The 12,970-nt window shown below is 32.4% G+C and overlaps 1 long non-coding RNA gene across 2 annotated transcripts; it reads left to right on the top strand.

Annotated features, from left to right (window-relative positions):
• The first annotated feature begins 5,496 nt into the window (after positions 1 to 5,496).
• On the top strand, positions 5,497 to 12,201 carry LOC125419300 (uncharacterized). Of its 2 annotated transcripts, none has more exons than XR_007238275.2 (5): positions 5,497 to 5,616; positions 5,707 to 9,240; positions 9,398 to 9,458; positions 10,059 to 11,560; positions 11,647 to 12,201. It is a non-coding gene; the product is annotated as an uncharacterized LOC125419300 (long non-coding RNA). The 2 variants fall into 2 exon arrangements; XR_007238274.2 differs by having other exon boundaries at positions 10,066 to 11,560.
• Positions 12,202 to 12,970: the final 769 nt, after the last annotated feature.

The raw sequence follows: 12,970 nt of genomic DNA on the forward strand, positions 1-12,970 counted from the left end.
ATGATCATATGGATAAGTCCATAAAAGATATAATCATAGGTTCTCATAATTAATGAATTGTATCACAGTGGATAAATAAAGTTGGGCATTTTTTTTATACTGTAATATTTTATTAAATAATCTGTCTTGGTTATTATAAAATATTATAATAAATCATGGTAATTTTTAGAGGATCGAGAAAGATTTAATGAACGATAAATTTATGTAAAAGGGAATTAAATCTTAGGCAATATTGGATATGTTAATTTTTTTTTTAATTCTGAGTATATTATAAATAGCTAATTAAATAACTATAGTTCTTTGAGCTATCAATAATTGAGGTCTACTATGAACAACCAATATTTTGATGATTCGGGAATTCTAGCTTTTTGATTACTAAGTATTTATAAAATATATAAAATGTTATTTTTATGAAATATATTCTTAATATGTGTAGGTACTCAAATATCAAAAGTCACTAGTCAATGCATTGAATCCGTTAGAAAAACTGATAAGTTAAAAGACTAAATAATTAATTGATTGATACAAAATATTATCAATTAATTATTGATATTTTAAAAATACATTTAATATAAACATTATTAGTTTTGGAGTTCAAATATGGACTTTTAGAGAAATAGCACCGGATTAAATCAAAGTCTCAGGCTTACTTAAAGTAAGTGGAAGACTGCTGGATTTATGCTCTTGGAGCAAGCTAATCCATTGATCGGAAGTCTTGATTAATAATGGACCATAAGATTCTCAAACTAGCTCATTAAATGATAGAACTCATTTAACTGATTATCAAGATAGAAGAAAAAACTTCTTAGTTGGTCCCAAGATGTTATAAAACCATAGGAGGATTATGGTTAGCAGTTTATTAGTATATTGCTTAGTAGCCTCCAATCACATAAGGTTTTACATATTACTTTCTAAAGATTGAAAATCTCAGCAGGAAAATCAAACACATTAAGAGAAAAATAAAAACTGTGAGATTTCAGTGTATCTTTCACATTAACCATTTTGTTTTTTTTATGATTAAGTGCGCCCACACGCAGATCAGTCATGTAAAAAATAGTTTAGAAGGTCTTGTGGATTCAAGAAAATGTTTTCTGCACTACTACATGTTTGTAATGGATATTAAAAATATATCAATTACATACTTTACTCGACCGTGCAATTCATAAATTTCCGCTGTATAATTCCAACAGCAACATTTTTTTTATGTTTGATTTTTCTTTCCAAACATGTGTGTCTATCATAGTTGTATTGATTAGTTCGAATGTGACTTTTGAGTTCACTTTTCTTTTATATTGATAAAAAGATGCCTTCTAGTTGTGGCTGTGGTGAACTTAGGATTCTAGAATAAGTTATACGAGAGTGTCGATTAGATTATTCAGGGGGTGGATCCTACAAATTATTTAGCTTTGGTTTTAACTAAGACTATTTAATGTGTAGGTGTTGAAGTTAGAAGGCAGGGTGCTTGGCATATTGCTTTATATAAACTAATTAGTGATACTTCCTTGGGCATATCCAGTCAAAGATTATTCAAAAAGAGGTTCTTATAGTTATAGGTTATCTGATAGTATAAGTACTAGAAAAGGTAATATTGGTGTAAGAGGTCGTAAAATTTATGGTGTTACATTCATACATGGTACTAGTGCTTAGTTAGTAGATTGCACAAAGGGTTCCCATAATTTTGGACAGCGTAATGGTCACCAAAATGGATGATTTACACAAAATTGTCGTGTTCCATCTAGCTTTTGTGGCACATATTACTTTGTGATTTATTAGAGGAGCAATGGATGCTATTATTATAACAACTTAATCATTTCAAAAGGATTGTCCTCTTTTAGTGCTTAATAACACTGCAGCTCCTAGGTTTAGTTTATCTCATCAATAAGCTAGTGATATTATGAGACAAAGTACTCAGGTAAGATATTTTGATGGTACTTCTTCTAACGGTAGAGTACAATTGACACTTAAAGGCAAAGGTTATGGTGAAAGGAGATGACCATTAGATCGAGGCAGAGTTTCGACATGACATAACATGAAGCTCATACTACTCCAAATGTGGTATCGAATGTATAATCAAGATTAGCAGCTAAAAATGGAGGTAGATTACATTCTTTTGGTTCAAGTTTTTGATGTTGATAGAATAGTTTGCTACCAAATATGCTTTAGTAAATTTATTTATAGGAAACTTATGTTCCAACGATCAAGTCAACCTAAGGTGTTACCTTATGAAGAGAACATAACTTTTCCTCCACGATTTATAGATGCATGTTCTACATGATGCTTATTTTGAATGAATTTATCTGATACTCAATTATAACCACATGTTCCAAGAAAATACCCTGAATTTGAAATTTTTAAGCAGCTTGACCAAAGTTGACCAAGTTTGACTAAATTTGACTTTTCATGTAAAACTGGATTTGAGTTTTCTTTGAAAATGGATTTAGGTTTTGAATCTTGTATATTTTCGTAAAGCTCGTTGATATGAGTTCATAGGCTAGTAGTATGCCTGATTCTGAGTTATGAATCAAAAGTTATAGCTCTGCAAAATTTCACGCACTGTGTAGCTTTTATAGTGTCCAACTTATGCGTTTTGTCATGTAGTGGGCCTAAGGTCTACATAAAGTATAGAAATTAGAATTCAGGATTTTTTTCATATTTAGGAACTCTTCGAAAATATCAAAATTTCCAATATACCCTAAAGAGCCTAAAACCCATGTAAAAACCCTAGATCGCCATAAACCACCTTGAACCACCACCTACCACCATGACTTCAAATGAATTGTGTCATCTCTGGCAACCATTTCTCTACACATGCGACATAATTAGGAAGCCCAAAAGATTTCTAGCCACCACATAAAACTTCACAGCTAACATACGTTAAACGCAGAAGAAATGGAGACTTTTTCCTAACGATGGTAGTTTTGCTTCGCATTGAGATCTGGCCATTTTCTAGCCGATCTACGTTACACACACTGCCCAGAAAAATTGTCCACCATGAAATCGTTGGACAACAAAAATCTCAAACCATTATGAGCAGTGATGCACAGTAATAGCCTTCATCGACGACGGAGCTCTGACAAAACTTCAGTCTAGCCATTTTTTGGCTAACTCGTACCCATTACCCACCCTATCCCACCTATTTTGACCCTCTTCAATCCATATCCATTGTCCAATCCTTCTTATTCTCCCTGGTTTGAAAAATACAAGCTTCACAGTGGCTATTTAGCGATTTTTCGACCATCGGTGATGAGATTCTAGCAAGGTGAGTTCACCTTGTAATCCTTGTCTCATTTTCCAATGATATATTATTCACAATTTTTTGACACTGTTTGGGTAAGTTTTGGTTAAACTAGGTAAATTGAATTATTACCAAATAAAATTGAACTATAATTAGACAACCTGGGACCAAATTTGCAAAAGAGTAATTGGGGTTTAATAAGACTTATTGGGTCTTGTAATTTCATTAATTAGACCCTAAAATCCAAATTTCTAAGATTATTTCTAAAATTTTGAGAAATTAGATCTTCGACACCGAAAACTGTGATTATGAGGCTATGAGAACAAGTTTGGCCTTGAGTATGTACCCATTATTTTATTTTATCAAATTACAGTGCGTATTTAGAAACTTTGGAAATATTTTAAGTATTGGGATGGAGATTAGAAGCAATCCAACTGCAGATCAGGAGTGAGTTACATTTCTTTATATGAACTTTATTTTTTGGAATCGTTTAAGGAATTATGTATTTGATTTTATATGATATATAGATTATATTATAATTAATATTATTTTTGGAATTATTTGAGTCATATGCTTTATTACATGCTATGAAAGAATTATTTTGAATTAGCATATTATGGTGTATTAAAATGAATGGTTTGGCACAAATAAATTTTGGTATATAGCTATACAAATATATATATATATATATATATATGATTATGTTGGACATTGTGAGATTATTTGATATGATGGTTATAGGTATTATTTGATAAATTTTTATAATATTTTGGGTTATGAGTTGGATACTAAATTGTGGATTATTGTATACCATTTTATGCCATGGATATGGATTTGTGGATTATGATTACATGTACTTATTTGACCATCTCTTACTTGATCGCGTGATTCATAATGTCGAATGGGATGTTCTAGTCTATGATGCCTCTGGGACGCTGAAGGTCTCACTGACAATTTCTCCCCCCTCCGGCAGTCAACGACGCATTAAGTAGCTAGTTATGGTCGTGTGACAGGTTACGGTAATGGATATGATACATAGGGACATTGTTAATATATTACAATACAGTATATGTTTATATGCTTTTAATTATTTTTTATTACCAATTTTATAAATTATGATTCGGAAAAATATTAATTATTTATAAGGTGATGAATATTATCATATTTTGATTTCCTTATTCAATGGTTTACAAAATTGCTATGTCTTTAAGATAATTATGAATTTTGTGAAAACTTTTTTGTCAAAATAGGGGAACTTTCAAAGAGTGAAAGTAGATTATTGAGAGATGACTTTTTTTAAAAAAAAAAATTAACACTTATTTTTATAATATTTTACTTGTTCACTCATTGAGCTTGTCTCATGGGCCTTAACTGTCTGGTTGTGTACATCACATTCAGCATCTTCATTGTTCCTATGTTAGTCCACTACATATTTATATGTTATTTTCCTTAACTCTAATTATAGTAAATATCATTTCTTTTGCGGATTCTAATGTATACATTATATTGAACATTTTTTATATTTTACTTTATTCACTTGTACATTTAGATTGCTCTAATAGATTAACTTAATATATTTTACTATTATATTATCTTCAACTAATAATTTTCCAAAACTTCTATTAAAAATGTTTATGAGATCTTATCTATTCAATTTATGAAGAGATCCCACTGAACTTTCAGTACCGATTCAGTATGATTTCCTAGGCAGGACACTCTTTGGTATTCAAAAAGAGCCCCGGGGTAGTCCTGTCATCAATTCTTATCTTGGATACTTGAAAACCTTTCGAGACTTTACAAATGATGGCCCTATGACCTTTCAAGTTGCCACCAAAATGAAAAGTAAATTTTACTAGTAATTTTATTTTTAGTTGCATGATGTTGATATATAAGAAGAACCTAGTAAAGATTAGCTACAAGAAAGACCATGTGCTTTATCCTAATACCTCGCCATTGAGGAAACTATTATGAAGGACTTCAACAAATGAAAAAGCTACATAGAACCTAAAAAGTAGATGCAAACTCAACATACACAATTTTCTTGTTTCCATATATTTTAAGATTTCGATGATAGTTTAGAGGTGCTCTTCGTGCTTCCTATAGTTTATGTCTGTAGTTGCATTTTGGTCCTTGAATCTTTAGGTTTTGATACACTTTGGGTGTGTTTTGTACCCTATATTAAGGGGTATTAGGATGGATTGTACTAGTTAATACCATGTTTGGCATATGAAAACACGGGAAGGGTATTGTATTACATAATTCCCTTCCGTGTTTTTTAACCAGGTGAAGGTGTATTATCTAATACACTACTTTTTCCTTGTATAACGTAATATGACTCGCAGCTTCTCCTCTCCCATCGCCTCTCCCATCTCTGTTCTCTGGTAAGTTTTCTCACAATTCTCTCTTCTTCTTTCTTTTTTTTCTCACTCTGATCTAATGTTTTTTCCTTCTTTCTATCCATCAATTACAAGGAAAAAAGAAAAACTAGGCCTGATTTGTCTTCTTCCAACCTCTACACATTGCAAGTAAGTCTTCTCATGGCCGATTGGGTGCTTGCTTCTTTGCTTGCTGATCTGTGTATTTTTTATTCTTTGCTTGCTCATCCGTGAGAGTGTGTGTGTGTGTGTGTGTGCGTGGAGAGAGAGAGAGAGAGAGAGAAAGATGGGGACCGACCCAAAATCTGCCATAGTTGACCCAATATGAACCCTCTCTTCCAGATCCTCGGCTTTGTTACCCAAACCCATAAAATTTGCTTGCCAATCTGTGAGAGTGTAACATATATAGTTGACCCACCTAAATTTGCTTACTGATCCAAGCCTTTGTCATGGTAGAAAGCTAACCACCTAAATTTGCTTCCTGATCCAAGCCTCTGTGATGGTACAAAGCTAATGGTCTTCAGTTTGAATCTCTTCCTGTGTTCTTTTAAATCTATTGAAGCTCGTAACATAGAGAGGGTGTGAATTTCGAATTGATTTTTTCGTTTCCTTTTTTTTTTTCCCCCATTTCTGGAGATTTCTCTGCAACCAAACAGAGAACGGTTGTGGAAAATTTTGTAATATAAGTTGCTTGTACAATAATTTTGTTTAATTATTTTTTTTATGATAAGATGGCTTTGTTGTGATGTGAATTGGCCTTTGGTGAATTGGCTACTGGTGTGTTGTGTTGTAGATTGGCTGCTGTTGGTGTGTTGTGGATTGGATCTTGGTGAATTAAATAAGATAAAATAATATCCATTTCAATTTTTTTTTCCTCTTCTCCCTGCCAAAGTCTGAGACACAAATATAGGCTTACAAAACAAAGCCTAGAAAATTTCATTTAGACTAATCCCAATACTTATAAAAATTAGATTTAGGATGAGCTCTTAAGAATTAGACTCCGAAGTGCCTAAGTCCGCAGTGTTATTTAAATCAATATTTAACAGGGCTTTGCTTGAAGAATTTGCATGGAACACGGGTTTTCCTAATTTGGTCAAATTAGGCATTAGGTTGATTCCACGGGAAATCCAGCTTTCTTATTAGATTCCCAGTCCTCTGCTATAGGTCCAAATGATTGATCATCGCATATGGCAAGCAAGGTTGCATGCGACACTTTAATAATATTCCCAACCAAAAATAATCCAAAGCCTAAAAAAATTTTCCCCACCAACAACAAAATTGATACTTTTTCTAACCTTTAAAAAAAAAAAAAAGAAAGAAAGAAAAAAAAAAAAACTCAGTTTCCTAGAAAAAAAAAATCTCAGTTTCCTTTATTCCTTTCAAACCATTGCCCTATCTTAAAAACTTTTATGTAATAGCATTAAGCAGTGCATAAAGATTTAAGCCTTACATCTCTGAGCATTGATTACTATAAAAAAAAATAAAAAAAAAAGGTTTCAACTTTGAAAAGTTAAAGAGTTGCTTGCACAAAGAAATGTTTTGTGGACCTTGAACTTCACACGTCTTCTTTCCGATGTGTGTGTGTGTGTGTGTGTGTGTATTATTTTATTTAGAAATTAAGTAGCATAGAATAATGCAAATGCACAGGAAATTAACTTCTTTAAAAACAAGTTAGAAAATATGTATGCAAAGCAACCAGCTTGGTGCCCATATGCCTATTCAACCTTTTAAATTAAGCTTAGCTAAACATACGAGGGTTTTTATTTTTTATTAATTTTTGTATTTATTTTGTATTTATTTTTTTTCTGTTATATATGTTTTATTTTAGTTTTGCCCTATAGTTGAAAAGAACTAAATAATATTGATTTTTATATGATTTACTTTAATTCTTTCTTTTAGTTTAGAAGAAATATATAATATTGATTAACCTTTAATTTTTTAATGGATAGATATGGATCAAAAAAAAAATATTTGCGTTTCTAATCATAAGAGTGTGGCATTTACACATGATGAGTTTAATGTTGATGATGATGTTATGGATATTAAAGAGAAGACAAAATCGTTATAACAATCATATGCTTAGAGATCGAAGCTTTGTTATGCATAAGCCGAGATTGAGTTATTTAGATAGTATAATAGGCAATAGTGATTTGGAATGTATAAATCAACTTCCAGTGGATAGAAGAACTTTTAGAATATTATGTGAGCTACTTCATAGTGATGGAAGGATAAAGAGAGATGGTAAAGTATCCTTAAAGGAGTAAGTGTGTATGTTCTTACATATACTTGCTCACCATGTGAAGAATCGTATAATTGGCAATAGATTTAAGAAATTGGAAGAAACAATTTGTAGGTATTTTAATTCCATTTTACATGGTGTATTACGGTTGCAAAGTAAATTCTTTCATGTTCCAGAACCAGTTCCTAAAAATTGTATCGATGATAGATGGATATAGTTTAAGGTAAGCTAATAAAAGTTGTTTGTAACTTCGATCTCTAAGCATTTTTAACATATTTGCACTATGTTGTTTATATACTAATTATTTATAATTTACATAGAATTGTTTGGGTGTATTGGATAGAACTTATATTAAGGTTCCTGTAACACCTCGTCTCGAAATACACCGAAAATTTTTCAAATTTTATCGAGGTTGACCGTCATTGACCGAGAAAGGGTCAAATGTTGACTTTTTGCTCTCGGTAGAATTTCACATTGACCAAAGTACTGCTGCAAAGTACGCATTGTCACGAGTTCATAGACTAGTAGCATGTCGAAATTGGAGCTACCGTTTGAAAGTTATGAGCAAAACAAGTTGAGGTGCAAACTGTCCAAAGGATGTCGGAGTTGACTTTTTGTTCGTGACAAAGTTGAACTTTGACTCACGCATGGTTATGAATTACTCATCGATATGAGTTCATAGACTAGTGGCACGTCCGATTTGGACATGTGGTTTGAAAGTCACGAACCTGTGAAGTTTTTCCGAGACAGCATTTACTATTCATGGATCTGTATGTGTGTGAACAGTGATGCCACATGTCACAAAAGTGGACCCACCCGTAAGTGCACAGTGGCACCCACGGGCGTTTTGACTGGCTAAAAAGGGAAGGGAGGAGAGAGAAAAAGGATAGAGAAATAGAGAGAAAAAGGGGAAGGATCGGCCAACTGCCGTTCACCCATTTCCGACTACCAAAACAGTACACACGCTTCACCACCTTATCCCATCCATCAAAACCAGCCAGCTAGCCAACGCCCGAATCGGGGTGTTTTCTGGGGAGAGGTCTGTTTCCTTTTTCGACCGATTTCTCCTAAACCAGATCTTTGTTTGCCTCACCGTCGATCCTGTTAAGTCACCCATTCCCCAATCTACTTTCCCACCAAAAATCAAGACCAGTGGCCACCGGACACGCCTCCGGCAGTGACGGGTTCCGATGACCACGGCGGCTCGTCGGGAAATCAATTTTTCGGCGAGCTTCCAGTTGCACTGCCCACCTTTTCCCACTAATTCTAACCCTTGAACCCAGATCTGAGGTCGGTTTCCTCCAATTCACAGTGGTTTGTGAGAGCTGAGAACCTAAAGACCGAAACCTTCCCAACGAGATTCCAGCCACCTCGGGTCCGATCTCCGGAAGGTAAAGGTCAATCCTTAATCCTCGTGTTGTAAGCTTCGTTTTGATATATTATTTGCGAATATTAGTTGTCATTTGTGTTCGCTTCCCTGGGTACCGAGTATTATTTATCCGAATAAAATATTAATTTATTTGATCCTGTGTAATATTGTTGTTCTAGGAGCACGTGTGAGCCGTAGAATTGATCCTATGAAGGATCTTGGTTGGATTGCGTGCTTGAGGTGAGTGACCCACCTTCAAAATTATTTTCGGGTGTTAAATTATATTTATTTTGTGATAATTAAATGTTTGGATTTAATATTTATGTGTTAAATATTTAGCAAAATTATATTTGAAATTTTGATGGCACAATTTGAATAAATTGAAATGTATATGTACATTAAAGCATATTTTAATTTTGATAAATTATGGAAATTCATTTTATGGAAATTTGATATTTAGGGAAATTATGATTTTAACATTTTTAATTTATTGTTAAAATTATTGTGAGTTTATTTCAAGCAATAAAAATGCTTTTACATGGATTTACAAATTTTGAGATTTTTATGTGATTTAATTATAATTTGAATTTTGAGGAATTGAAGGAATATTTATTTAAATTGTTGTTAATTTCATTGATGGATTTGAAATTGATGGAATTTATGCGATGGATTTATGATGATGATTTACAAAGGAATTGTGGAAAATTTACAGGTTTAATTAGATGGAATAAACCCGGTAGTATTTATGAGATTTTGAGATTTGAAAATAAATATATTGATTTTATGATTTTTAGATGCACCATACACATACTGGTGTTCTTTATACATGGATATGCTTAGCGCGCAGGTGGATGTGGTGAGTGCGCAGGTAGGTGTGAGTAGCACACAAGTGATTATAGGGTTGTCATGTGGTTGCCATTGGATGAGGGTCGGTTGCCTTTCCATAGCCGAGATGCCTGTTTGCAGCGGCACGGTGGGACGCCACGTGACGTATGCCGGTTTCTCTCTTTAACCTCCTGTCTGGTGGTATTTAGGACACTGGTATATAGTGGGTGCATCAAATTATTTTGATGACATGATTTTAAATTAAATGTATTTAATAATGTTTTTATTATTTATTTAAATTTAAAGCTTTACACAAATTTTATGAAATTGTTATCGTGATTTTATTACCTATTCTCGTTAATGTTTTAAAAGTTATTGCCTTGATTTTATCATTTAAATCGATTTGGTATTTTAAGATAAATTCTATTATATTTTTATCATTTGTTTTATATAGATGTTTAAATTGATTTAAAATGTTTCTTTGATTATTTCATTAATTTAATTAATAAATTTTATAATTTACATATTGGGTTTATTTTTGTTTTTATGCCAAATTTCTTTAATACAAATTTATTTATGATTTTATTTATTTTATCTAGTGATGCCTTATTCTATATTTCCATTATAATTTTGGATCCTTAAATTCGTGTATGTTATTTGAAATTTATTTGACTAATTATTTCTTGATTTTTGGGGCATAAAATGTTGAGTTTTGCGAAAATGTTTTAAAAAGGAAACTTTTCCAACTAAGTGAATCGTAAGGGTTTTGAGGGAAAATATTACTTTTAACTACCTATTATTTATTTACTTATTTCTTATTAATCAATTAACTAAGTTATTTACCCTTTTATTATTATTATTATTGTATAGTAGATTAGGTTACTCACTGAGATGATTAGCATCCCATATTTTTAAATTCCGTTCCCTTAGGCCCAGGTTAGTCGACGTTGATCGTCCGGGGGAGAGCTCGACATCTTGGTTTGTTGTCGAAGACCAAAAGGATTTTCCTTTCATTTCTATCTTGTATTAAATTTCATATTCAATTGTACTAATAACGCTCTATATACTGTTTGGACATTTATTTATTTAATTGTACACTGGTTCCCTGTTAATTTTTGAAGTGCTGAAATTTGTGGTAATATCTTATAGTAAAGTGGGAGGAATAAGGTGGTGCATTTAGAAGTGTATTTTCAGTGTAGAGAAATTGTGGTAAGTCCAACCCTTAGGGGAGGCTCTGCCGGATTTCTCATTGGAATGTCCAGTATGGTTTTCCTGATATTAGGGCTTGTCTAGGGTTCTGGTGAGGAATTTTAGATGGGTTCTGACAGTTCGTGTGTCCGAACATGATAAACCAAGTTATCAAACCAGAAAAGAAGAAATTGCAACCAATATTTTAGGCATTTGTTCCCATGACATGAAGTTTATCTTTATTTTACCAAGGTGGGAAAGTTTTGCTTCTGATTCTAGAGTACTTCAGAATGCAGTAACTAGGCCGAAAGAGTTAAGAATCCCCACAGGTATATAAAGAATTGTATAATTTATTTGTTAGAATAATAAAATAAAAAAACACATACAAAACCTAATGTTTTTCTTCATAATACAGGAAATTATTATCTTGTCGATAGTGGGTACACAAATGGAGAGGGGTTTCTTGCACCTTATAGAGGAACCTGATATCATTTATCGGAATGGAAAGAGGATGGTCAACCTACTAATCCTTCACAGTATTTTAATATGAAACATGCTTCAGTAAGGAATGTTATAGAAAGATGTTTTGGATTGCTAGATGCGATGGGGCATTTTAAGGAGTCCAGCGTTTTACCCCATCAAAACTCAATGCCGAATAATTACTGCATGTTGCTTGTTACATAACCTTATTAAAGGTGAAATGTCTGCCGATCCATTGGAAAGTAAAGCAAATATAAATGGTACAAATTTAGAAAACGAAGAAAGTGAAGGAGTAGGCACAAGTGGTACAGTTGAATTTTCAAATAAATGGTCAACTTGGAGGGATAACTTAGCAAGTCGAATGTATGACGAATGGAGAGGGAATAGGCACCATTAAATTGTATTTCACTATATGACATCTAGTGATGAAATGATTTTTTTGATATGTTAACAATATGTATATTTTTACTATTATTGTTTATTAGTCTAATTGATGATTGTACATGTTTATTTGCTTATCTATAATTTATTGTAAATGTATTTCAAATTATTAATATGCATATATATAGAGAGAGGAATGATGGGACAAAATAGTCAATCAAAATCAAGACGATCATGGAGTAAGGCTGAAGAAGATGTTTTGTTATCTATACTTGAAGATATGGTAGCATCTGGATTTCAATATGATAATGGATCTTTCAAACCTGGAACAATGATCCATGTTGAGAAGGTTTTGGAAGCACGATTTCCTAATTCGGGGATAAAAGCAAATCTTCATATCTATTCAAAATTGAGACATTGGAATAAACAATATGGAATTGTTTTTTACATGCTTAATACAAGTGGATTTGCATGGAATGACATGCTCAAATGCGTTAAGGTGGATAGCGATAAAGCATGAGATAATTACGTTAAGGTTTAACTTAAGGTTATAGATAAATTTATTTGATTTTTTATTTATATTGTAACAATATAATTAATTTTAGTTTCTTGTGTTGTAGCACAACAAGAATACTGAAAGATGGAGAGGAAAACAATTTGTTATATTTGATAGATTAGTTAATTTCTTTGGAAAAGATGGAGCAACTGAAAGGGCAGCTGAAACTCCCATTGATATGGTTAAAGAGGTAAATAGAACAGATGATAATATCAATGCTATTGACATGGAAGAGAGCTCTTTAACTTCAGTACAAAATATATCAACTGTTACTTCAACCCATAAAAGGAAAAATAGAGCAGATTGTAACAATGCAGAGGAC

Source organism: Ziziphus jujuba, chromosome 11, assembly GCF_031755915.1.
Source record: "Ziziphus jujuba cultivar Dongzao chromosome 11, ASM3175591v1".
Classification (NCBI taxonomy): domain Eukaryota; kingdom Viridiplantae; phylum Streptophyta; class Magnoliopsida; order Rosales; family Rhamnaceae; genus Ziziphus; species Ziziphus jujuba.